Raw genomic sequence first — 27,810 nt, 5'->3', positions numbered from 1 at the left:
TTCATTTTTTTTTTTTTTTTTTTTTTTTTGGGCTTTTTTTGTGTGGTTTTGTTTGTTTTTTTTTTTTTTGTGTTTTGTTTTTTTTTGTGGGGTATAAAAGGGTTTTCTTTTAAAAGGAAAAAAAAAAAAAAAAAAAATAAAAAAGAAAAAAAAAAATAATGTTAAGAAAAAATTATTGATAGAGTACAGGGGGGGGGGGGGGGGGGGGGGGAGGGGATGGGGAGGTTGCCCCACTGTTCTTTCAAGATGGTGGCTGAGGCCCAGCCGCTATATTGAAAGCGAAGAAGACCCTGGGGACGAGGTTAAAGCTGTTAAGGCTGGTTCCGCCTAAAGGAGGGCATGGTATTTTAGGTTAGCTACCTTTACTATTTATTTACTAAAGGCAGCCGCACCGCGCTATGGAAAAACATAATGCGAACTGACGTGTGAAGGACCCAACGGATTGATGGAAGCCGATCCGGATAAAGTCGTCCGGCATTGCACAACAAGTCAGCTAACGAAAGGAGTCAGGGGGGGGGAGGGGGGAAGGGGGGGAGAGGGGAAGAGGACTCCCATATGAAAGGGATAGAGCTGTTCGTCGGAAAATTCGAAATAGACCCCTGCGAGTGGCTCAAGGAAAACTTGAGCTGAATCAGTGATTACAGCTCGAAACTCGTTCCCAGGGTCTTCTCGGCCGCAGCCGCCCCCTCCCTCCCCCTAAAAAATGGTCCGTCCCTAAAATAAGAAAACGTTTAAAACGACTCTGGTTTAAAATAAGATTTAGATGTTAGGCGTAAGCGGCCGCCGCCGTGAGAGAGTCTTGAATAAGCTCCCGCAATTCCTGCTCACCTTCTTCGTCGTAAGTAAGCCACACCATGGCGATACAAGCGGTAAATTGAACGAGTGAAAGCATGGACAGCCAAGGCAAAGATAAACAGGTGAAACAGGTCCAACCAGGTCCAATTCTGCACTCGGTACTGCAGGTTTGTCAGTTGATCTAACAAAATATAAACGGACAAAGAAACAGGCAAGCATGAAATTATAAGGAAATACAGTGGCGTTTTCTATTTAACTGGAGTGTTACAACGGTTCCCGGTTGCTCAAAGCACGATTAAACTAATATAGGATTAGCATGAATTTTGATTTCAGTTATAACTTTTCAGTAGTGTTTGTCTTTTAGTTTTTATTTTAGCAAAATGTTAAAATTGCACTTAACATTTCTAGTAAAAATCACTTTTATTACACTGTGGAAAAATTAAAACCTCGGTTAACTTTTTATCCCGGCTTAGCCTTAATTAATCGAGTTTCCGAGTTTCGAACAACTTCGTCGTGTACAATATGCCTTGCAAACTGGTTCGCAAAATGATTGAGGCAGACAGACAGACAGACAGTGTCTTTTAGGTATTTAAATATATATTCTAATTCCAAACTCATCTCTGCGCACTATTGTTAGGTTTAAGTTTTAAATATAATTTACACAGTTCACTTACTTTCCATAAATTTGTAATAACCGTTGAAGGTTAATCCTGACATTATGAAACTACCATTCGAACATGAAAGAACAAGCTCACTGTACTCTCTTTAATTCCAACTTTACATCCTGAAGTTTCATCTCCCAGACAGATCGAGCCTATCATTTAAAATGAAAAACAAATCTAATAAGTAAAAAACTCGCAACAGACTTTCAACCTACATAGCCCACACGATATGGGACTTCGTACGTACCTGTCCACAGATTCGCGTGGTAAGATCCGCAAACCGTTCACTTCATTCAGCGTATTGAGGAAGGCTTGAATTAGAAGCTGTCAGCACAATACACCAAAGGTAATTATCCTCCTCTTCAAACAAACTTTGACGTTACAATGGCTTTTTAACCATGAGCTCGCGCTGTGACGTTCTCGCCGACGCTTTGTTTCACGCGCGCGCGGGTTTGTTTTCCTTTTTTTCTGAACTCTCTGACATTCCTCAGTTCGGGGAGTGCTGAGCTACAATGGGCAGCAAAAGTAGTTGAGACAGTTGGCTGAAATGAGTTCTAATTCCAATAAATTAATTATTTCCACTTCAAATCCGGTGTAGATTACGACCCCCCCCCCCCCCCCCCCCCTTCCCCTTTTCAATGTATGCAGAAACGAAGCAAGTCTTGCAATTTGCAGATAGCAAATACAACGTTGTTTCGGGGGGAGGGGGGCGGTGAGTTATTTTCTCTTGCATAAGTATAAGGAAAAGAAAAACGAACAATCTTGTTTGCTTGTACTTATGTTAGTTATGCCACGCGAGGAGAGCCTGAGAAGAATCGATGCATGTGTTTATGCGCTTATGTTTATGCTTGTGCCCAGTGAAAAACATCACGAGAAATATATTTATTGGGTACCTTTGTTTGACATTGAGCTATGTTTGTACAGAAGAACGAAGAGTAAGGTGACAGGATTGCGTTTGGCCGTGCAAGGATTGTGGCAGCCTGAGAGATATCCGATGTTGCGCGGCTTTTACACGCGCGTGACGAAGCGCGACTGTACGTGCGAAACGCGACTGCTCATGTTGCCGCCTCCCGCTTCGGCAATAAAAGGCGTAAAGCTCTCAACAAAAGAACAAACGGGCTAGTCATTTTAGGAAATCACTTTTGTGGATTCTAGTTCCTTAAAAGTGAAAGGTTGTTTTAAAAACACTTTGCATTTTGAATTTTGACACCAGTTAAAATAATTATTCACATTCGTACTTGATTTTTTTTATTGGAGAAGGATTATAAGCATGAGAGAATTTCACTGGCTCACAGTTTTATTAGCTCTTTGCCTCAGTATTTTGTGGGCACAACAAGTGATTCAAAATCGGTTTAATTCAAAAGAATTGAGGACTGCACACAATGGAATATCACTGAGCGTGTATAGCCACAACACGCGTCATCATTATAATTAAGAACGTTAAGGAAACACAAATTATTTATTATACATCGTATCATTGTCACATAACATATCATCTCGATAATGTGGTTTGTACAAATAAACCATAAATATAGCTTAAGCGATGGTTATTCCCCAATTTTAACTACGCTTTCCAAGTTTTTTTTTAATGCAGTTACATTTATTGAAAAATGTTTCAGCCATTAAGGAATGGCTTTTTGCTGTTTAGTCATTAAAACGTTATTTTGTCCTTAACCCTGAACACGAATTAAATTACAACGCTACTCTCTTTATATTATTATCATCGATTGCCTTTTGTTGCGTTGCATCGCGAATTCTTATTTTATTTGTTGCCGTGCAAAATGATTATTCACAGCCATCATCAGTTACACTCGTTTCGTAACCTGGAGATCGTGGCGGATTCTAGGAGGGCTTTCGTTTCAATTCGCACCGTACCGCGACTGAAGCGTTCTTCCTCTGGGTTGGTAAAACTCTCAGAGCCAAGTCAAGTTTCGATCTGCGTCATCTCGTGCGACAGAAACTATCACAAGACAAAATCAGCACTGAAAAGGTACCTTTCTCTGCTTTCTTTTTAATCAATTCATGTAGTTTGTATCACGAACAGACAGAAGGGCTTATTTTTGCGTCGAAAGCCCGTTTGTAAAATTATACACATATCTTCACTAGATATACAAGGGTCAGGCAAAACACGACAAAACAAATATTACGAGCACTCTGGTCGAAAAGAAAAGTCAAATTATCTCAAGTACGTAACGTTTTTAATCTCGTGTGGACTTTCAAGTGAGTGCTTATTGATTTATAAAAGACCGAACCTTGACGTGCTTTGACTTTAATTTGAATGAGTGGGCGGTTTGGCTTGTAGTTTCACCGCCGAGAAGGCTAAGAATATTATTATACAGTACGGTTAAAGGTGTTTCTTTTCACTGTCTTTGTGTAGACAGACTGTAATATTCAGCTTCGTATGTAGAGCGCAAAATATAGACAAACTGATAACAGTTATCAATTAAATTAGTGTCCACTTTTGGTTATTCCGTTTCTCTTTGCAGCCTTGTTGAAATTAAAGCTCTTTAATTCAATGCTCTTTGTGGCTTTGTGGGTTCGACTCCCGCTCAGAGCCTGAAAAATTTTTTCAGGTTTACAGTAGTATGGCCGCACTTGCATCTATCATATATATATATTTCATTGCTACTGCTGGACACACATTCACTTATTAAAAATTAAAAATCACTGTTCACAAATTTGAAATGGCAAAGAATAACACTTACATACAGCAAACGTCTCGCAGCAATTTCGTTCTTATTCTCCATCGCTTTGGCTCTTATAATTTCTCGTCTCTCAGTTTTTATTTTTTCCCAGACGGGTTAGTTTAAAATATGGAAACAGATACAATGATTTTCGTATCCAAAAGTAAATGAGGTTTGGACACAATGGGATATCACTGAATGCAAATAACTACTACCTGTTCGGTATGGGTCAAAACACTGCTAAATTAAAAGATGGCTAAAGCTGACGACGGTTCTTAAACAAACACAAATCAACAGTAATTTTCACCTCATAACGTTGTTTACTGAATTAAACGACACGATCTTATACATATGTAATGGTTCTTGCCAATTCTATAGCTATAACCACACATTTGAGGTCTGCCATTGTTCGCAACGAGTGGGAAACGCATCATTGCTAAAATCATGATTGTGTAGTCACAAAGGCGTTAATTTTAACTATCGATGCTTTAGCAATCCTAAATCCTGAATGCAGGATCCTGTTATCTTTCAGTTGCCGGTTTCATACAGGCTGTTTCTTTGCCGGAGTGGGGACGAGGTATCTCAGTGTACAATGTTGTCTAGGTGCCGTGGTACCATATATACGTGAGTCAGGGTTGCATTAAATAAAGTTAAAAGGAAATGAACGTTGGACATATCTGAATGCCACGGTGTTGACATTGTTCAATTCTTAATTCTATATTTTAAACTATATCGCTACAACTTTATGCGTGTAGAAATAAATATCCTAAGTCGTGGCTTTTTTAAATTCGTAACATAGTGTGAATCGTGGCGAATTCGAGGAGTGCTTTCGTTTCAATTGGCACCGCCTGATAAAGCCTTTATCCTCTGGTTAATAGAACTCTCAAAGCCAAGTCAGGTTTGATTTAATGACACCTGTAAGTCTGTCGGTTGTCACTTGCTCTTTAATACCTCAATTGTTAAGAGATTTGTTTCATGTAACAAATTAACGTAAGTTTCGAAATAGTTCTTGCTGTTTGAGGAAAACAATATAATGATTATGCATTGCATTGGTAGTTTCAAATATATATACAGATAGTTTTGTAGACAGACACAGTATCTCTGCTTAAATTCCGGACGCCTATAATTCTGGACACTTCGCTTTTACTTTTCTTTATTCTTCGTAAGCAAAATTTTCATACCGTCACGCTTTTTCTTCTTTGTAACTTAACTGATTTAATCCAAGCCATCTTGAACTGAAAGATCGATTTTCTCAGTAATAACAGACAGATCTGCTTGTCCTCCCCACTAGGAAGCTTTTGTCGTCTTTTCTTTAAAATAAAAACCGGAATAAACTAAAGTTAAGAAAATGCGGTAATGGCTGTTAGACTTTAAACTCTCCCTGTATAGCTTAAAAAATCGCAAACATTTATCTGAGAAGAAGTCATTTCTAGTTTTTCAGCTCCATAATTTGTTATTAAGCAAATATTAATTAAAAAACTGAATTCTCCATTCCGTAGAAAAACGCCACAAGGCATACTCTGTTTCTAGGCAATTTTATTCTGGAGCAAGTAAGATCTGCTCAGTGACCGCACGTAGTTAATAGCTCGTTTGTCAACTGTCGACTATCAACTACAGTCAGCCCGAGAGTTTCGTGATTATTCCTCGTTGCTGCGACTTTTCAGAATGTATAGTGTAACTTAAGTTTAACATGTTTACAATCTAAGGCTTGGTGTATTAAAATATATTGATTTCCTAGGCAAAAATAAATAAATTTTCTTGTCATCCCCACTGGGAAGCTTTTGATTTATTTTCTTTCTACTTATGCGTTTCTACTTATGCTTGTGCGTTTGGCCGTGCAAGGATTTTGGCAGCCTGAGTGATATCCGATTTTACGCGGCTTTTGCAAGAAATCAAGGCCAATAAGACACGAACGTGACACGCACGTGACACGCGCTTGACACGCGCGTGACACGAGTGCAAAGCGCGACCGCTCATGTTGCCTCCCCCCGCTTCGGTAAAGAAGGGTTTAAATCTTTCAACAAAGGAACAAACGAGCTAGTGAACGGTTGTTAAAAAAACATTTTGCATTTTGATTAATTACATCGGCAGGAGCATAACAGGAGCTTAAAGCTGAGACTGTTTTGTTTTTATAAAACTACACAGAAACTACACGTACGGGTTCGCGGAGGCGATATCGGTGTGATGTTGTTTAATGGCACTGTAACAAATCCAAGGTTGCTTTTGACATGATAAATGTAGCTACTACACGTTTGCAAAACACTGATAAAAACGACGAAAAAGATAGATCTTAACGTTACTCATTATCATCCGATAATTTTGAAACAATGGTTCTTTCCCAGTTTTAGCCACACGTTCTATTTTTTGCCTTGCAGCAATTTGAATAAATAGCGTTTCACGACCAGTGTTTACATCGAAAGGGAACACATCATAGCTTGCTTTGTGTTTAATCATAAAGGTTCTTTCAAATGCTTCGTGCATGGATCCTAAACCATGAACAAACTAACTGAATTAAATCACCACTCTCTTTTACAGTACTATGATGGCCTTTCTGTTGCGTTGTATCGCAAACGTTTAACTTTGGCACATGATAAATAAATATTCACCGTCGTGCTTGATTTTTTTATTGGAGTGGGAGTATATGCATGGGAAAATTTTACTCGCTGACAGTTTTATTAGCTCAATGTTTGTGACACCACAAGTGATTAATTCAAAGGAAATGAGGACTGCACACAATAGATTAACACTGAGTATATGTAGCCTCAACACTGACGCGAACGTTCATTAACAACTTAACGTTAAGGAAACACAAATTATTTATCATACATCGTAACATTGTCACATCATGCGATAGCATATCATCTCGATAATGTGGTTTGTACAAATAAACGATAAATAAGCTCAAGCGATGGTTCCAAGATTGTTTGTTATGCGGTTACATTTATTGAAAAGTGTTTCAGCCATTAAGGAATGGAAACACATCATGGCTTTTTTCTGTTTAGTCATCAAAGCGTTTATTTTGTCCTTAACCCTGAACACGAATTTAATTACAACGTTACTCTCTTTACATTACTATGATCGATGGCCTTTTTGTTGCGTTGCATCGCAAATTCTTAATTTATTTGATCCCGTGCAAAATGATTATTCACATCCATACCCTCGTTTCGTAACCTGCAGATCGTGGCAGTTTCTACGAGGGCTTTCGTTTCAATTCGCACCGTACCGCAACTGAAGCGTCCGTCCTCTGGGTTGATAAAACGTTCAGAGCCAAGTCAAGTTTCGATCTTTGTCATCGCGTGTTACGGAAGACAAAATCAGCACTGGAAAGGTACCTTTTCTTTTTAATCAATTCCTGTAGTTTGTATCACGAACAGACAGAAGGGCTTTGACTCGACAAAAGACCTCTTTTCGTGTCGAAATCCTGTTTATAAAATTATACACATATTTTCACTAGCTATACAAGGGTCAGGCTAAACGTGACAAAAAAACTATTACGTGCACTTTGGTTGAAAAGAAAAGTGAGATTATCTCCTGTACGTAACGTTTCTAAGTTCTTGTCTTGTGGACTTACAAGTGAATACTAATTCATTTATAAAAGTCAAAAAGGCTAAGAATATTAATATACAGTAGCGCTCAGGTTGTTTCTTTTCACTGTCTTTGTGTAGACAAATGCTATAATCTTCAGCTTCGTGTGTAGAGTGTAAAATATAGACAAGCTGGTAACAGTTATCACAACATATTTTGGTTATTCCGTTTCTCTTTGCAGCGTTGTTGAAATTAAAGCTCTTTTATTTTTAAATGCTCTTTGTGACTAATTAAAAACCATGGTTCACAAAATTGAAATGGTAAAGAATAACACTTATATACAGCAAACGTCTTCCAGCAATTTCGTTCTTATTCTCCATCGCTTTGACTTTTCAATTTCTCAGTTTTCATTTTCCCCAGACGCGTTAATTTAAAATACAGAAAACATAGAGCTCCTAACTAGCGACCTATAGCTAGATGAGCTTTAAGACGGTCAGGACACAGTGGAATACTGATCACTGAGTGCAAATAACTACTACCCGTTCACCAACTGAGGGTCAAGACACCGTTGAACGCGTGGTTAAACCTGACGATGGTTCTTAAACAAACAAAACTCAACAGTATTTATAAAATATAAACCGATAACGTTGTTTACTGACCTAAAGGACACGATCTATGACATCGATGGTTCTTGCCAATTCTGGCGGCCATTTCTCCTCGCGACGTGTGCGAACCGCATTATGACGTTTTGTGTTGAGTCAAATAAAAGGCGTTTATTCTGACTTTCGATGAATCCTGAACGCAAGGTCCTGTTCAGTTTTCTCTTTTTATTCGCCGGTTTCATACATGATTTTGATGCCGGATATAGGACAAGGTATCAGTAAAATGTTATTTAGGTGGTACCAAATGTAAGTGAGTCAGGGTTGCATTAGTTAAAAGAAATTCGGCGAACTTTGGACAAAACTGAATATCACGATGTTGAAATTGTTGCGACGTTTCGGCAATACAAGATCCTGAACATAAATTATATCGCTACTCTTTTTGCGTTTATTAGATCCCTTGTAAATGAATATTCAAAGCCGTAGCTTACTTTCGTAACATAGTGTGGATCGCGGCGAACTCGAGGAGTGCTTTTGTTTTAAGTGGCACGGCAATAAAGCAGTTTATTCTCTGGGTTAAAAGAACTTTCAGAGCCTGCAAGTCTGTCAGTAGTCACTTGCTCTTTAGTACCTTGATTGTTATGGGGTTTTTGTTTCGTGTAACAAATTAACATAAGCTTCGAAACAGTTTTTGCTGTATGAAGTAAACAATATAATAATTATTATGCATTGGTAGTTTTCGAATATATTCAAAGATAGTTTTGTAGACATGTAGTGTATCTCTGTCTATATAATTCCCGGACACCTATAATTCTGGACCACTTCGCTTTTAGCTTCTTCGTAAGCTAATATTTACACAGTCACACGCTTTTAATTTTCTTTTTTGTAATAACTTAAATTTAATTTAACGCATCGTGAACTGAAATATCAATTTTCTAGGTAATAACAAACAAATCTGCTTGTCCTCCCAAAAGGAAGCTTTTGTCGTCTTTTGTTTAAAACGAATAAATTTAGAAAACTCTCCCTTCCATAAGGAAACGCCACTAGGCATGCGCTGTTGCTATGTAATATTTTGGCGCCAGAAAGCTCTGCTCATCAGTAATAGAGAAACGCCACTAGGCATGCGCCGTTGCTATGCAATATTTTGGCGCCAGAAAGCTCTGCTCATCAGTAATAGAGAAACGCCACTAGGCATGCGCCGTTGCTATGCAATATTTTGGCGCCATAAAGCTCTGTTCATCAGTAATAGAGAAACGCCACTAGGCATGCGCTGTTTCTATGCAATATTTTGGCGCTAGCAAGCTCTGCTAGCAAGCTCTGCTGTAATAAATGAACGCCAACATTCTGGCGCTGGCAAGTTCTGTTCAATAAGAGAGAAACGCCGCTAAACATTACCTGTTTCTATGCAATATTCTGCGCTAGCAAGCTTTGCTCAGTAATAGAGAAACGCCACTAGGCATGCGCTGTTTCTATGCAATATTCTAGCGGTGGAAAGTTCTGCTCATTAATAGAGAAACGCCACTAGGCATACGCTGTTTCTATGCAATATTCTAGCGGTGGAAAGTTCTGCTCATCAGTAATAGAGAAACGCCACTAGGCATACGCTGTTTCTATGCAATATTCTAGCGGTGGAAAGTTCTGCTCCCCCCCCTATGCAATATTCTAGCGGTGGAAAGTTCTGCTCATCAGTAATAGAGAAACGCCACTAGGCATACGCTGTTTCTATGCAATATTCTAGCGGTGGAAAGTTCTGCTCCTCAGTAATAGAAAAACGCCACTAGGCATGCGCTGTTTCTATGCAATATTCTAGCGGTGGAAAGTTCTGCTCATTAATAGAGAAACGCCATTACCCATGTGCTATTTTAGGGCCCTTTAGAAAGCTATGCTTAGTGATCGTTTTTGTCTTAATGGATCATTTGTCAGCTGTGAACTGGCAACTGTAAACTGTCAGTTTTATTTTTCTAATTAGGACTCCTTAAAAGAGAGAACGCCAAAGATCGTATCCCATTCTCAACAGAGAACCAACTACTAACGGAGGTCTAACTTGTCGCCGAAGAGTTTCATCAAAGAAGTAAGTGAACACGAAAAGTGCAGTGCAGTAAGTAATTACGTTTTTTATTATGTTTGTAAGATATAACGACTGTGGGATGTAGTACCACTCCTCTTGGAGTATAAGCCGTTACCAAATATGAGGACTGGACGAAGCTATTTCCCTTTATAGACGCCTTTCACAAAGTACAAAATACCAAAATGACCGAGTTGCTAACAGCTTATGTATCGCAATATCTGAAATGTTAAGACAAAGTGAGTCGCAGTACCTAATTCTCAATTCTCGATTGTTGTAGGTGACGTTCCTTTTACTCACCTTCAGTCTCGATCTCTTTTCATTTAAGGAAACGGCTCGAGTATCATGCACTAGGTAAAAGACCTTCGACAACATTTTGTCCGGGTTGAGTCCCTCTCCTTTGCTTTACCCCTCCTTCCTCTTCCTTGAGAGCTTCTCGCTAAAGAAATTTCCTCCGCTAGTTAAAGCGCCTAATCCATTGAATCTCAGCTCTTCACCGTCAAGAGCTTACTGAAACTTATCTTGTGTTTTTGTTTCTTATTTTTTTTTCATTTGCTAGCCATGTCTTTCAAGTGTGGAATTTTTCTGTTGGTGCTGCTGTGCGGAATTGGATATTGTAAGTATACCAAAACACACGCGCGCGCGTTCACGCAAGCACGCGTACACTCACCTCACTCACGAACACGCACGCTCACACGCACACTAACTCGCGCGCACGCACGCTCGCGTACACCAGCAAAGAAAACGAAAACGATAACATTTAGTTGTAGAAAAGCATAACTTGTTTTTTTATCATAAAAATACGAGAAGAATCAGATTATGAATTCTATTTTCTCTGTAGCTTATTTTATTATTTGTTTGTTTTTACAGGTGCAGGTATGGATTCCTAACTTGGTGGCTTTGCAAAAAGGATTAATCAGAAGAGGAACAGGAAGAATGATTTTTATACCCTAAATTTAACTTTATCTTAGAGTTATTATCGACAGCAACAGAATCTAGATATAACTACAAAAGAATTTTTGCTGATAGCCCAGTAGAGCAGTTTTCATTTGAGTGTCGAAAGTAATTTGCGTTAGCTATGGTTTTGCATTACTACGCTTAGTGATTGGTTTAAAAATCTCGCGCCACTTTCTCAACCAATCAGAACTAAAACCAAAACCAATCGTGACTCGCTCGCGCACGTTTTTCGGCGCTTCGTGCTTGCGACATGTATTTGCTTCGAGTTTTGATTGGCTCACTGGATTGTCTGTGTCCTTTGTGATTGGCCAGAGTAATTACTTTGCTTTTGGTTTTACGACACTCAATTGAAAACTGCTCTATTATCAGTTCGTGCATTTATCAGTTCGTGCCTTAAGTTCAGAATAAAGCTAAGAGGCTCACTTTAAATAATTATTTATAAACTGCACCATGGCTGGGTAAAGAAAAAAAAATCGGACTGAATTATCAGGGTGAGTGTTGTAGCAGTCATTTGGAATTCTTGGTTTCCTTATAGTCATACACTGTGCTGACATCCACAGTTTAGAGCTAAGAATTTTGGTTATAAAGACGTGAAGAATACAAATTAAACCATTAATATCACTGATGCGAACGATTTATTCTTTACTAGGTGTATGCTATGATCAGCGATGGGACTGTTCAGACTTGGCACATCGTGGTGATTGTCAAAGTAACCCGTATGCCATGTTAAGAGAATGCCCGATCTCCTGTCAAGTCGATTGCGGTAAGCAAGGACAATATATAATCTACCTTTTTCACATTCAATTCAATATACTGTCACTTGAGGCGTAAAAAGTAGACTTTGGCTAAGTTTTACCTTAGAATCAAATTGGAATGCTATGAAAGGTTTTGTTTACGATTGTGTACTAGAATACAGGTCGGTGAACAAGCCCGTGAGGTTCAGTCTCCCGAAAAACTCATGAGTTAAAAGCAGCGTTCTTCCACCTCTGTTTTCTTGTCTTAGCTAGTCTTGGTTTGATATGTTTAATTTTTATATAGTTCCCTGCCAGGACAAATCATGGGACTGCCCGGACCGGAAACAAGAATGCCATGACCACCCGTACGCAGTAATCCATCATTGTCCTAAAGCCTGTGGTGCTTGCTACTAGAAATCTGTGACCGGTAAGTTTGCTTTCTCTAAAAGCAGTTTAATAACCAGAGTAAAGAAGGTTGCTAGCAGTTCCCATTAACAGAATACTTCATCACATCTAGTCAAGTGAAGCTTATTGATTCAATAGTGAGAAACTTAGCTTCCTTACAGAGACCAATTTCTCCAGAACATCGGTGCGAATCCCTTGTTATTTAGTGACTGTCGCGCACGCAAGTCAGAATATTCGATGTACTTTCAAATTCTCTTAAATAGCGCCAAAAGAAATGCCGGCCGATCAGTACTAAGGAGAATTAGTATTTGGAGTTCCCTTTCCTTCAGTTTTTATTTATTTGGAACCTTTCTTACTCCAGAGAGTCATGACACGAACTGATTTTGTTCTTCACAGAAAGATGGATAGCTTTGAAGCAATCAGGAAACGGATCAAAGACTGCCAAAACAAGTCGTAGATGATAATTGTAACTGATGGGAGAACAACACTGATATGGTGTCAATAAAACAAGGGTATAAATGGAATTGCTTGTGTTGGTCTGTTTTCTATGAATTTCTCTTAATCCTGCTATCACTGTGCTATTCCTAAAAAAAAATTGTGATGATACTCGTGGTCTCGAAGGGAGGGGGGAAGGGGTGAAGGTGGACTCCCATATAATATACACTAACCAGCCGAGAACCACGTCCTAGACAAAATCTTTTCTAAAAATACGCTGGTTTATTTGCGGCTTGCACTAAACACAACCATAAGAAGAACGTATCAGCTATAAAAATATGAAAAAAGCGCCCCAAGACATAAATGTTTAACCCTTATAAGCTATTTTCTCTTGTTAAAAGGCGGGACGAGGATTCTCGCCAATGCTAATTACAGAATCCCCCCGCCGTCAAACTCGTTTCCAAATTAACAAGGTCTAACAAAACTTGTTTAAGTAACCTCTGTGTTACGATTCGAAAGAAGAACACTTACGAGAATAAATAAGATTAGTTTTACAAGTCCTTTATCCCGGACTCTTCGATTAGCCTCCTAGAAATCTCAGCTCTCTCTATATCATAATAACCGGGAAAGATGCCTACGACATACAACGAATTGATTACTGATTTGTTTGAGAATTCCATAAAACTTTCACACTTTGTTAATGTTAACTCGTGTTACAGCACAAGCGCAAGGACAAGCGAAATCACGCAAAAGGGACAAATTTAGGACGAGCATCCAAATGCAATGCGCTTGTTCAAAGCCGCTTTCGCGGTGAAATAAGAGCTGCCATCCTTGCACTTGTGCTTGCGCCTGTGCTTGCGTCGCTAGTGAAAACCAGGCTTTACAGTTTGCGACCTTCTTTATCATGACTATGAGAAAGCGATAAGCTGTTAGCACAAAAACGTTGTTAACACAATAAAGATTTTCTGAGAGCCGTATGTCAACTTACCGAAGGGTTACCTTTGTCCTCTAAAACGGTTAGTCTATAAACTTGACAACGCTCAAAAGTTCGAACGTGAGAACATTATGTTTTAATTTATGAGCCATAAAAAGAAAAATATGTTTCCATTTGAACTTCGGCGAGATCCAGACTTTCCGTACTTCAAGTCTTGAAATTTGTACATTTAACGACAGTTATTTATTGTAGCGGGCACGGTGTTTTGCGTTTGGGAAATCGTATGTTTGATAAAAAAAAATATTGTTATCAACGATAGATTTTTACGACTATAAAGTTACCGCAGTCTGCCGCTCATTCAACGCCTTCCTAGGAATTTATTTGCTTTTCCTAGAGTCAGGAATTTTTACTTTTAACCCTACTGTGTGTATATTAACGTAAAAGCTGGAGTGAAAATGAAAAGAAACGTAGTAAATAGTGCACGCATAGGGTACAATTTTTTTTCACGCCTACGACAGTCGTTTGAAAATGCTGAAGGTTTCCTGTGTCATTATTGTTAACTGAAGACGAAGTTTAGAAAAAGAGAGCGAGTGTTGGCCTGAAATCCTACAATTTTAGGAATTTTAAAAACGTAAACAATTTATTTGTACTTTTTGTTGTTAATATATTGTTAGATTGCTTCATGCTCTCCTGTTCAGCTTACAACTTAAGCTAGAGCGAAAATAGTAGTTTGATTCTTATTTAAATACCTGACACTTCGAGCCCTGTAAGATCAAGATACAAATTCTCCTCAAAAATATTAATAAAAGTCAAGCCAACAGGTCTTGAGAATTCAGAGACTGAAGAAACACTTTCAATCTATTCTACCCCGTCCAGAGAGACGTCTGGGATTCTATCACTGATGACGTAACTGTTTCTGAATGGGACTCAGTTGATGTATTGACGCAATGGCGAGACGCCTCATGACATATTTATACCATGTAACACTCAGTTATGTAGACTACTACTGACTAAACAGCACTGCGGTTAGCCTAAATAGCACTCCGGTTAGCCTAAATAGCGTTCAGTTAGCCTAAATAGCACTCCGGTTAGCCTAAATAGCGTTCGGTTAGCCTACTTTAGCGTGGGTTGCTTGCGGTTAGCTTTTATAATAGGGTTAGGATTTCTATCTAAAAAAATCGGGATTCTGGCAGCTGGTCGTCGGCGACCCGGGTTCGAATCCTCTTGGTCTCAACTTTTTTTAAGTTAAAAAAAATAAGTTAAGTGTGATTTGTGCCTCGTGTATGAAAAAATAAGAAGTCTCACTACATAAACTGAATAGTTGTTATTCGGTTTTGAATGTTTGCATGCCAGTAACAGTAACAGCCAATCACAGCACAGGCTTCCCAAGCTCAAAATTCGTCTTTTTGATGTGTTTTTGAGCCTTTCGGGCGGCCGACTCTACATACGTGGTGTATGCGACAGCTTGTGTGTATAGAGAAATGTATGGGAAAATCACGGGTTCTCTAAAATCGGGTAAATAAATATATATTTTGAAATAAAGTTTACCTACCTCAAATGTGTCGCTTACTTGTGTCTTGTGCCGAATTTGGAGTCATTCCGACGCCATTTAGCGAAGTTATTCGAAGTCGTTGTCTCTCCTACTAAAAAGAAGGAAAGGCAGACCACTCCATCAATCGCTGGCCAGAGCTCACTCCACAAATCGCTCTCTCCTCAAAAGGAAAAGTCCCGGATCGCAATAAAACCAACAGTTCCATAAAGCCCAATAAATTTCACTCCACATACGTGTGCTTCGGCGGTCGAAAGACTCATAAAGAACGAGAAATTTTACTTTAAATGCGCCTATTCGGCTTTCCAGATTTGCTTGTGATCGACCTCGCGCCAACGGTCGTTACTCAATCACAAGTATCTGGTTTCATCCTCAACTCTGATTGGTCCATTAGAACCAAGTCACGCGCTGACAACACGACCTTCCACCGGAGGGAAAAGTACATTTTGTCACGAATCAAGTTTCACGCTAGGGCTCCCAAGGGATGTTTCTGAAAGCTGTATTGTTCGCTAGAGCCAATCACAGCCATGTTTACATATGTCAGGGAAAAGCCGCGTAAAGATAAATCTGACACCTCCGCGTGCATAATAACACTTTTAAGGTGGCCCGCGGCTAATTCCGGGAGCGAAGGTGCTATTTTTTAAATCGAATTTTGGGGATGAAAACCGTAACCGATTTCTTTGATTTTTGGTAGTCGTAATAACAAATGTTCAAATTTTATAAAGCTTTACCTTTTAAAGCCCAAAATAGAAACAATCGCGAGAAATAAGCACTTTATGGAAAACCTTTTTTTCGAAAATATGCGAATATTTTCAAAACGCGAAGATGGATTTTTTTCTAATTAAGGTCAATTACTTCAAGTAAGCCTAGGTTTCATGTGAGCAAGTTTCAACTAAATCGGCTGGGTAGAAATTGCTGCACAGTTGACTGTTTATTTTTCGCATAAAAATATTGTAATTGGATATTTTCGCCAGCTATTGCAACAATGCTTAATTAATGCTAAGATCACTTCTGTCATTTGAAAGCTCAATACCTCCTAAAAAGTTGCTGAAAAATCTGAAACGATCTGATATTCTCCGCAAAAGTTATAATCAAATGAAGCATAAGTGGTTTACGGTGCGAAAATTGCAAATTAGAAAAATTCAATCTTTTTTCAAATTAAAAAAAAATCGACCGATTTTTTTTTCTTTTAATTTTTAGTATGCAAAAATCCAACATATAAGCAAACGCCCTCATCTAGTTTCGAGCGTGAAGTCTCGACGAAACTCGTCAAATTTGCCTCTTCAAGATAGCTACATCTCGTCCTTCAGTTTAAAGCGCTTTGGAAACCCCTCAACTAACAGTAAATTATTCAAACATGCTGCATTCTCAAGATTATTTAGCACCTGGAAATAAACGCCCGTTTATTTCAAGGTGCTAAAAAATCTTGGGAATGCGGCAAGTTTGAATAATTTACTGGAACACAAGGGTTTCCAAAACGCTTCAAAATGGAAGACGAGAGGTAGCCATCTTCACGTAATAAATTCGGCGAGTTGAATCCAGTCTACACACACGAAACTAGATAAGGCCGTTTGTATACATGCTGGATTTTCTCATACTTAAAAATAAAAGAAAAAAAAATCGGTAGTTTTTTTGTAGTTCGAAAAACAATGAATATTTTAAAAAATACACTTTACGCACCGTAAACATCTTCTGTTTTAATTGCTTATAACTTTTGCTAGGAGTTTCCGATCTTTTCAGAATTTTCAGCATTGTTTTAGCTGGTATTAAGCTTTCAAATAATTAATGCAATCAAAATATTACACAAGCGTTGTTGTAACAACTGGCAAAAATACACCAGCATAATATTTTTAAGCTAAAATCTAACAGTCAACTGTGCAGCAATTTCTACCCAGCCGATTTCGTTGAAACTTGCTCACATGAATTCTTGGATAATTTGAACGTATTGACAGCAATAAGAAAAAAATCTATCTTCGCGTTTAGAAAATATTCGCGTTTTATTAAAAAATAGGTTAATTTAAAAGTGCTTATATTTCGCGTTCACTGTTTTTGTTTGTTCCAAATTTTAAAGCTTTATTAAATTTAAACATTTGTTTTTTCGACTACCAAAAATCAGAGAAATCGGTTACGGTTTTCATCCCCAAAATTCGATTTAAAAAATAGCACCTTCGCTCCCGGAATTAGCCGCGGGCCACCTTAAATCCAGGATTTTAAAGTTGATCGAGGGTTTAATTTCTCTTGTATAAAAGTTTTTTTGTTTCCTATATTTTGTGGAGTTTGAAACTGGTCGACACCAAAACTGGAGGGCAGTAAAAATATAAACAGAAAACCTTACTGAAACGTTAAAAAATTGAAATCAAAATTCACGCTAAACCTGGATTTGCTTAATCGTGTCTTGAACAACCTGGCCCAGTCAATAGTGTCAATGGGTACCGGTGGTGACATTTAAATTTCGCGAATTTGTGAAAAAAAATTTGGAATTAATCGGCGACTGTCTTTTTTCAGGACGTCAAATTTTCACGGTTTGAAGTCATCGTATTAAACGCGAAAATTTACGTCGCGATAATTTCGTTTCGTAATAAGGTATTGTGTGTTTCAGTTTCTGGTGAAGAACCAAGTCCAAAGTTCACTGAAAGACAAACATCCATGCTAGGAACAGGACCTGATTATGAAGCTAGTGGAAGCACAAGAGATATTCATGAACTGCAGGCTGCGCTTCAAGCTGCTCAACTAACTGCTACTGGTACAGGCACCAAATACTCAGGTACTCACAAGGATAGTCACCTTTAGGTCTGTTTTAAACCATGGCTTGGTGCATTACTTTCTATATTAGAGTTGTAAAAGTGGGTTTGATTTCCATGAAAATAAACATGCTCGAAAAGCTTATTTTCGTATGAACGTTTTTTGGGGGTGTTTTTTTAACGGGTGAATTGCTTTCATGGTATGCTATATAAGTTTATTTTATTACGTTTTGCCAAATACTCGCTAAGAAACTTTATGTTTGCAAAGAAATTACTTCTATGGATCTTAATGACAAAACCATAGCTTCACTGCAACTAATGTGTCTCCCGGGTGTTATAATTTTAAGTTACAAGCAAACAAGATTAACTTTGAAAACTGTTCAGCCCAACAGTATTTCACGGCAAAAACCCGAATGGCAATCCGTTTCTTTTGTATTTGTTGTGTTATTGAAATGTTCCTTTACTGTTTAAAGAGGTTATTTTTATATTTCAACGAACTTGATGGTCATTTCCCATGCCTAAATTTAGCTAAAATCCGTGACACAGTCTCTTAAAGGCGTCGTCGATTTATCCTAAATATATATTTTTTACAGGTAATTTCGAGCTCCCTCCTACTGCTGCAGTCATTCAAGGAATGGATCAGTCACGTGACGGACAGATTGTCATCGAGAAAAACGAGCAAGGTGAAACACGTGCTCGGGGGTTTGATCTTCAACCTGTTATTGTGACTGATGACTTGAGTGCCACTAATGACAGTGTTACCATGGAAACCAGGCAAGGGAAGCTCAGTTCATTTGTCTCAGAAAACGACGAAAGAGGATTTGGGTTGAAGCCTGTAGGATCCTTGCCGGCTGACAGTCAGGAGATTGGCTTGAGTGTTGAGTCTTCTGTTGATGACACACACAGAAGACTTGCATCAGGTAGGTTGGAATCTCGAGGACTTGATTTGACGCCAGCTGTAGCATCGCACACCGAGGGTCGAGGATTTGACCTGCAACCAGCTGGTGATGTCGCTGGCTTCAGTCTGCAGCCAGTAGCAGAGGCGAGAGGCTTGGACCTGAGGCCTGCTGTCGATAGCTCGCCCGGGATCACGGAGGGTGAGCAAGGGTATGATCTGCAGCCAGCTGTGGAAAGGCACGGTTTTAGCCTGCAGCCTGTTGCTAACTTACTGTAAGCTGACAAGGAGGAAGCAAAGGAAGACGACGAAGATGAAGACACACCTCCCCCGGAAAGTTTACAGAGTATTAAGAGTATAGCACGTGCAAGGAAGAGTGCCGGGAGGGAGAGCGTTAAGAAAAGCACTGAGGCAAGTGTCACGGCTAAGAAAACGTCAAAGAATAGCAAAGAAAAACCTGGCAAAAAAGCCACAGCTGGAGAGAAGCCACAACAAAAGAAGGAAAAGGGAAAAGTGCCGGGCAGTTCAGTAGAGCGAAGTAAACTGTTTAAACCTTCTCCATCATCTGGACCATCCTGGTCACCAACGCCCACCATGAGAGGAAGAAAAGCGAAGGTGTGTTCGGGCAAGAGACAAAATAACGATTATCTTATGTGCGAGGGGCAGGGGGATAGCAGCTACTTTAATAGCTGACACGGGATCCATAGGTCCAGGGTTTGTGCCTTGGCCACTGATATCGTGTAGTGTTCTTAGGCCAGACAGTTTACTCTCACGGTGTCTCTCTCCACTCAGAGTATAAATGGGTTCTGGGAAATTGTTGAGGCAACCTGGCAAAAAAAGAGATTGATAATCTGCAATTTGCTAGACCCTATCCAAGGGGGATAGCTATGCTACTAGTCGCTTCATAGCATGGAGTTAAGCGCCGTTACTGAACAGCTACTAGGCTCAGAGACAGACGTTTCAAACGTTATATTAATAATATATTCTAGGTACACCCTAAAGCAAGCCAAAATGGAAATGTGGTGGGGGGCGGGGGTAAATATACACAGTTACCGTATTTTCTCGATTAAACGCCGGGTCACAAAGGTTGAGTTGGAAATAGGCCCCTCGGGTACTTGAGGTATAATAAGCTGTAGGTATATTAGCCAGATACAATTTTGTCAAAAATAATGAATAAAAACCGTTGTTAATGAAAACCGGGCAGGAATAAACTGCACGGGTCAAATAAACGCCGGGTCAAATAAACGCCTACCACGCTAAGTTTGAAATAAACGCCGGGACGTTTAATAGAGAAAATACGGTATGCTATACAAAAAAAGAAATTATGACAAGAATCCCATAACAACCACAAAGCTTTTCTCAAGGAGAGAGAGAGTTAGTGTCCAGGACTTTTCACTGTGTTTTCTTATCTTTTATCGTTTTATTCATTTCCTTAATTCTTTTTCTCTAGACTAAGAAATCGTTCGGTGCTAGTAAAAAGCTTCATCTTGAAAGCCCTGCTCTTCCAAAAACGACTGACACAAGTCCTTCGGCCAAGCAACTTGCCGCGTCTGTGGAATCATTCGCAAACTACTTAAAACACTTTGTTCGTCCGGAAGAAACCGAGCCACCGCCGGCGAGATGGTCCGACGACGAGCCGGCAAAATCGGTTTCCCGAACATCCTTCCGAAGACCCTCCGACGAGCACCGACTGTCTCGCGAACGAGCTTTGCAGGCCGAGGTAGAGAATTGGCAGCTTGCTTGGAAGGACGAGAAAAAAAGAAACGACAAATTGATTGCTGATATGGCGTCTCGTGAGAAAGAGTGGTCCAGGCGAGAGGAGAAGTGCCGTCTTGAGTATGAAAGTCAAATTCACGAGCTTAAATAGGGCTTTCCACAAGTTGCTCGGCAACTTTTTAGCAACTTTTCATATTTCGAGCAACTTTTTCCCCTTCGAGCAACTTTTTTCCTCTCCAGCAACTTGATGCATTTTGAGCAATTTCCAGACCGAAGATCTCCGAAGATTATCCGAGTGTTGTTCGAAGGTCATACGAACGTTTACGAAGATTTACGAAGTTTGCCGAAGATTTTCGAGGAACATCTGAAGACGTTTCAACTTTCGGCTCATTCTGCATTAAAACATTACAAAACTCGTCAGGAAACATGACGTCATCGATATCTTCACGATTTTTCTCAATTAAAGAAAACTTTGTTATTTAACAAATTTTCCCTTAAATATGTTATTTAGATCCTTTTTTTGCTGTAAAATTGCAGAAAACTGGTTAGAAATCTAACCCTCAAAGGGAAATTAGTAGATATTTAGAGAAATTCTCTTGATTGGAAGCAGCGTTTTGGATTTTTTGGAGCAACTTTCGAGCAACTTTTATTATCAGAAGCAACTTTTTTGGATTTTTGCAGCAACTTTTGAGCAACTTTTTAAGAAATTACGGGCAACTTTTCGGGAAATCTCGAGCAACTTGTGGAAAGCCCTAAGCTTAAACAAGAGCTGTTCGTCGTGCAGGCAAAACTAAATGAGACTGAGATAGAAGCTGACACGCGAAAAAGAGTAGCGGCAGGAGGGAACCTTGAGGTGACATTTAGATTCTAATTCTCCTTACGAATTGTCACACATTACTTTTAAAGGGGCTGCGTCACGGGGATTTCGCGGATTTTTTGGTCTAAACTGTTCTGAAATTAGTGGTAGGCAGCTTAACCCATGAAAAACGTTCATCTTTGAACACCTAAAGGAAGACATAACCGGCCTTAATTTGTGGATAGAAACCAAAATTCAGCTATAAATATAGAATTTTGGAGACACGCAGAAACAACTTTGAAAAGTTTAGCCCTAATTTTTGAATTGCAATCCATTTCCATCCAAGCCATCCGCCGCCAAAGACGCTCGTTAACAGTTTCAGTGCTCTAATATAGCAATTGTTAATGAATTTGGACCATTATTTTGAGGTTTCCTGTGACGCAAATATATATTTTGGCTGTTCAAAAATCTGTTAAAATCCGCCCCTTTAATGTTAGTTCTGAGAATTTAATGGTACATCAAGGCAATGTGCCCTTGTTGACGATTTTCTCTATTCTCATCACCTGTCTGTTTTTATTAAAAACTAGCAATTGCATATTGCAATTCCTGAGTTTTGATTGGTTGACAGCCATTGGTATATGAGCTCATATACCATTCAGACCACAAATATGGTAGCCGACATGCGTCAACGAAAACAGCTTGGAAGCTAAATTATTGCAATTTTTTGGGCGTTTTTAATAAAACAATAATTATACTCGCGCTTGTTGGATATAAGAATCGTTATATCCAACTTGGCGCTTACCCGCCTTGTTGGCTATCTACTATCTCATATCCAACGCAAATTCCTCCTTAGGGTGCATCCGAGGAGGAACTGAAGAGGCTAGAGAAAGAAGTTCGTGAACAGGAGCAGCTGTTAACAGGATATCAACAGGAAAATGAACGACTTTATAAAGAACTGAAACAAATGCAGGCCAAGGAAAAATCCAACGAGGCTAGAATGTTCAGTGAGAACCAGAAGCTAGGTAATAAGTCTGTTTTGTACTTATTTGAATGCGTTCTTTTTCTTTCAATCTCTCGCGACCCCTGTCAAAGAAATAAATGAACAAACGAACAAACGAATGAATGATGTATTTTATTTATTTATTTTTACTTCTTTGTATGCATTCTTTTTCTTTAAATCTCGCAGGGCGCCTCTTGCAAGTAAGGTCGTGTTCTATTAATTCTAACCAACTGTTTCCGTCTACACTGGTTGTGGTAAACGTTATTCAACAGACCGCATCTCTGACCGTTGTACGATTGGGAAATATTGAACAACCCTTTCGCCTGTTTGAACTGAAGCAAACAAACAAACAAATTATAAAAGGCCCCCAGTTAGCGCCAATTTTGTTAGATGCGATACTTAAATATAGTTAACTACTAAAAAACAAAGAAACAAATAAGCAAGCAAGCAAGCAAAAAACAAACAAACAAACAAACAAGTTGACAGACGGACGGACAGACAGACAGACATACAGACTTATGTACGGACGAATGGACAGACAACCAACTTAACCTGGTTGGTGCGAATGGAACCAGGCTTTATACCAGTACATAACTGTTGATACTGCCCATTCCCTGACATCAAGGTTTTTTCTTCTTCACAGCATCTGAACTGGCCAACTTGAAAGAAAACATCGAGCGACGAGAAAGCGGGGGGCCTAGGCCAGACTTGTCAGCCCCAGGTTCTGCCGCACTAGGTGCAGACAAAATCTCTCAGCTGACAGCCGAGATGCGATCATTGCGGAGGAGAGTGAGCGAAGTACAGGATGAGGCGGATGAGCTGAGACGAGCAAAGCAAGAGCTTGAGACACGCGTCAGAGGAGTGGAGAATGAAAGAGATGCTGCAGTCAAGCAAAACAGTCAAGTTTTAGGCAAGGAATATATCAGACAACAGAATAACGCCGTGTTTATGGTTGTGTTGCGAAAGTCGTGCATGTTTACAACGTTCACACGGACGTAAAAAAGCCAAATTAAGCCATGGAATTTAAGGGGAAGTATCACGAGGATTTTGATTGTTTTTCGTCAAAACTGTGGTTCGATTAACTCTACTTGTTTAGAAAATAATCTTAGAACACCAAGAGGAAGATGTCAACCGAAATCTTGTAAAAATGAACAAATCACGATCGATTATATCGTATTTTGGAAACAAAGTGCGAGAGCTTGAAAACTGTCAAGTTGTAATTCATTTTGACCATTTTTACCTATGGCCAGCCGAGAGACACTCGTCGACTGTTTTAGTACACTAGGTGGTAATAATTTAATAACAAACCTGGACCATTATTTAAATTTTTTCCGTTAACACTGAAATTGTTTTTAACTTTTGAAGTTACACAAAATCCCCGTGATACTTCCCCTTTAAGAATATTGTGAAGATGGAGCCGCCGGGTGGTAAGGGCGCTGTACTTGAAATCTGAAGGCCCCTGGTGCAAACCCTCCCCCCCCTACTGCTAGCTAGATTTGTTCTCGGTAGTTCCGAGTTCAACTCCCCAACCAATCGGTCAGCTTCCCACCAGTTGGGATTTTTAACTTTTTTCTGGTATATTTGCAATATTTGCTTGTTACATTTTTACGGTATCCTCAATGAGCACAGTAGTGACAATTATATTTACTGTTAAATAATTTCACCCTTTTCGCTCTCTGGGCCTGGAAAACTTCAAATTTCACGAATCGAAGGAGTCATGTAGACCAAGCCAAGTTAAGCCACTTGTTTCTACCACAGAATGATATTTGAAAACTTCAAGGAATTTTGTTGTCAAGTTTCTGTTTGAACCATGTCTAGATTGGAGACGCACCCTATTCAACCCTAATCAACCCTACTCAAAAGGCTGTTTTTGTGCGCTTTTTATTAAGCTTTTTAAACTTTTTTTGTATTGCTCGTAGGCTCAAACACCAGAGAAATCGCAGAACTTGAAAGTCGACACGCGGCCGAGGTGGAGCGCTTGCGCACAAAGCTCAAATGGTATGCTGAAACCCAGACCCTGCTCGACCGTGATGCTCTGACACTCAAAAAGAAAGAGGAAGAGATAAGTGAGCTTAAAGAGACAGTAGCTCGGTTACAGGCCCAGCACGGCCAGACAGTGGCTGAGAAAAAACAGAGGGGAGTGGAGAGAGCGACCGATGCAAAGAGGATACAGGATCTTGAGAGACAGGTAAAGGAACGCTTCGTGCAAACGTTTTGCTAAACGCTTAAAGGGGCTAGGTAATGGTGTTTTACGTAATTCTACTTATTTTCGTTAATTTAGAGCTCTTTTCGCTTTAAATTGGCAGAGCAAAAGTCTTTTATTGGCAAAATCACGGCCACATAACAAACAACGATGATTTTCGAGCATTGTAAATGACATACAAATTGAGATAAACTTGAAAAACTTCGGGCCGACGTTTTCCAAGTTTACCCGAACGCAATCCGTTTTAATCTTCTCGAATTTTGCCCTTCCATGCCCCTTTTTGGCCTTTCTGTGTTTCTTCTGAGTTCTTTTACAGTTTAAGGCCGTTATTGTGATATTTTAGTTAATTCAATGACCAGTTGGTCGGTGCCGAAATTGCCTAAAATTGCATGACATAGCCCCATTAATAAGAACGTTTTGATTTGTTTATTTTCTTGACATGTTTTTGATGTATTTATCTTGGCTCTGTCACTTATTGACCTAGAAGATCTGGAAGGAGGGGTCTTTAAATTAATCGTGTAGTTGTTGCTCTTTGATTCGCTGAGAATTGTAGAAAACCAATCAGAGAGTGTCAAAGACTGTCCTCGCCGTTCACTGCAAGCTTTACTCAGACCGAGTGTTCTCTGATTATCTTTACAGGTCCGTGAAATGGAAGAGATCATTAAACGGCGGTACCCAAACTCCTTGCCTGCTCTCATCTACGCGGCTGCCTCGGCACCAGGCCAGGCGCAGGCTGTGACGACCGAGTCACCTCGTAAACAGTCTCCGACTTATGCATTCCTCGAGAACCGAGTGAAGAAACTGGAGACTGAGCTCGAAGATAAAGACGAAGAAGCCAGTAAGAGAATACGTTGCATAGAACAAAAATACAATGCATTGAGGCTGGAATATGAGGATAGGATAAAAGACTTAGAAAAAGACTTACAAAGCGCGAATGAACGGTATGAAAAGGCATCTCGATCAAATACACGAGCTAAAGTCTTTGAGGAGGAACTACAAAGAGCACGTGAAGCGAATGATGAAAGAGTTCAACAACTTCAGACTGAAATTGAAGTTCTTCAGGACGCTTTATCTAAAGCGACAGCACAAGACACTTCAGGCGGAAAGGCCAGCCGAAGGAGGCGACCTGAGCTAGAAAAACGAACAAGTGACGATTTAAGTAGCGTGATTCAACCTCTCAAGGAAAAACTTGAAAAGAAGGAGTTAGAATTGGAGGATTTGAGGCAGACGTGCAATCGATTGCAGCGTGAGAGAGAACAGATGCTTGCTTCCGAGGGGCACAGAGTGGATCAGCACACCAGCCCCAAACCGGACCCGCGAGTGGAAGAATTAACACAAGAAAATAAGCTCCTTAAAGAGCAGGTCTCGCAGCTGTCACTCGATATGGATCAACAGCGGGTTCGGTTCCAGGCTTCTCTAGCGGAGACCGAACGAAGTGACGGTAACAGGGTTACCACAGGTGGTCAGGGAAAAATAAAATTCTTGAAGGTCAAGGAAAAGCCAGGGAGTTTTGTTTTGAGTCAAGCAAAAACTGACATTTTGATGAAGTGTCAGGGAAAATTGAAATTATAACACTGCGGATTTAATACCATTGATGGCTGGAAGAAACATTTCAGGTCAATGTGATCTTAGCAATGTGTTTCTTGTTGGTACTATACCATGCTGACATTTTGTATTTAATTGGTCAGGGAAATTTTATTTTTATCAGAAAAAAGTCAGGGAATAGTCAGGGAATTTTGAAAATTGATGTTTGTGGCAGCCATGCGTAACTAACAGTAAGCAGTTGAGGCCACAATATCGCATAGTTCAACATTTATTTTCGACAAATCCAGACTCCTATCCATGTCAATTTCCTGTTACAAAAATCGTTATGATTCCGTTTTGTACAGTGGAATCTCCGCTGACGACCACCTCCCGCAGGCTGACATTCCGTAAGCGTACACTTAGTCACTGTCCTAGTCAGGTTTTAAATTTCTTCTCAGCGGACAGCTCTCGTAAGTGGACACTTTCTGTTCACAAGGGTGACCGCTAACGGGAGGTTTATTTGTAATTGTTTCCTTACAGGGCAACATAAGAACTCATACTTAGCATGCTCCCAATGTGTGGCTAGATAACTAAGTTGGTAGAGCATCGCATCTAAAACACGGGAATCATGTGTTAAAATCCCTTTGAAACCCTTAGTTATTTTTTCAGGCTTCTTTGCAATTTCTTAAAAATGCAAACTTGTAACTGACAATCTGTCTTCTTGCCAAAAAGTTGTTACTGTAAATGGAGATGTCTTTAAACTAGTTTGAAACTGCTCATTTGAAATCGTTTCCTACTTTATGTTAGGTTCGTGAGGAGTCTCTGCAGCAGCAAGTAAATCAACTTCAGGCGGATCTAAGACGCGCTAAACAGATGTTCACACCAGAAATGAACCACTTCGACTCACTGGAGACTAAAATAACTGCTCTTGAACAGAGACACTCTCAGAGAGAAGTAGACTTACAAAGGATTATAGAAAAAACGCATCTCACTGCAAAGATTGAGAAAGACGAAACAGAAGCAAGATGGCGGCAGGTCGTTCGACAGAAGAATCGAGAGATCGATAAATTTCGCTGTGAACTGGACGCTATTCTTGAGGTGCTAAGTGAACTGAAACGCCAGGGTGTGGTCATACCCTTACAGAATGGAGAGGGGTTTGTCCCGTGAGAAATTCCTCTTTGATTGTAAAATGTCCGCACCCTTTCTTGGTTTGTTAGTCAAAACTTAACACCCCCCCCCCCCACCAGAGTCACATCTAAAGTCAACAAAATGGTCCAGTGTGTGGCCATTCGAATGAATGCTATTGAGTAGTACTTTAATTCGGTATTGTTTATTATACTGTACAAGGTGATTCTAACTTCTAATACCCCATTCACACCAGCAAAACATTTCTGGGGAAACCAGGCTTGACAAAATGAAAATCAGCAACAGAAAAGTCAAAACTGAAGGACTAGATTTTTAAATCTAAATATAAAAGCTCTAACTAGTGTTTTCATTGTGCTAAATATCAATTTGGAAAACATCAGTTAGCAGCTTCTGTGAAGAAGACAATTTTAAACCTAGCAGTATGCAGGACGCGTGTCACACATCA

The 27,810-nt window shown here is 39.6% G+C and overlaps 2 long non-coding RNA genes and 1 pseudogene across 8 annotated transcripts; 2 read left to right on the top strand and 1 right to left on the bottom strand.

Annotated features, from left to right (window-relative positions):
• Positions 1–833: 833 nt before the first annotated feature.
• LOC144658974 (uncharacterized) lies at positions 834–1,835 on the bottom strand. The gene is made up of 3 exons (XR_013571823.1): positions 1,705–1,835; positions 1,470–1,609; positions 834–976 (listed from the first exon to the last, which is right to left on the bottom strand). It is a non-coding gene; the product is annotated as an uncharacterized LOC144658974 (long non-coding RNA).
• LOC144658968 (uncharacterized) lies at positions 1,785–12,950 on the top strand. Of its 6 annotated transcripts, XR_013571816.1 has the most exons (6): positions 3,187–3,447; positions 4,674–4,718; positions 10,235–10,336; positions 10,890–12,050; positions 12,326–12,448; positions 12,823–12,950. It is a non-coding gene; the product is annotated as an uncharacterized LOC144658968 (long non-coding RNA). The 6 variants fall into 6 exon arrangements; XR_013571820.1 differs by lacking the exons at positions 3,187–3,447; positions 4,674–4,718 and adding an exon at positions 1,785–1,803; XR_013571818.1 differs by lacking the exon at positions 4,674–4,718 and having other exon boundaries at positions 3,260–3,447.
• LOC144656243 (centrosomal protein of 162 kDa-like) lies at positions 10,892–27,386 on the top strand (annotated as a pseudogene). Its single transcript, XR_013571287.1, has 12 exons — positions 10,892–10,946; positions 11,201–11,206; positions 11,937–12,050; positions 17,845–18,108; positions 18,679–19,595; positions 20,431–20,848; positions 21,464–21,549; positions 22,346–22,514; positions 23,136–23,402; positions 24,412–24,680; positions 25,335–26,183; positions 27,027–27,386. The product of XR_013571287.1 is annotated as a centrosomal protein of 162 kDa-like (transcript).
• Positions 27,387–27,810: the final 424 nt, after the last annotated feature.

The sequence above is a fragment of the Oculina patagonica genome, chromosome 6, assembly GCF_052425735.1.
Source record: "Oculina patagonica isolate OP01 chromosome 6, crgOcupat, whole genome shotgun sequence".
Lineage (NCBI taxonomy): Eukaryota > Metazoa > Cnidaria > Anthozoa > Scleractinia > Oculinidae > Oculina > Oculina patagonica.
Note: the sequence above shows the minus strand (reverse complement) of the source record. Positions and strands in the feature narration are given on the sequence as shown.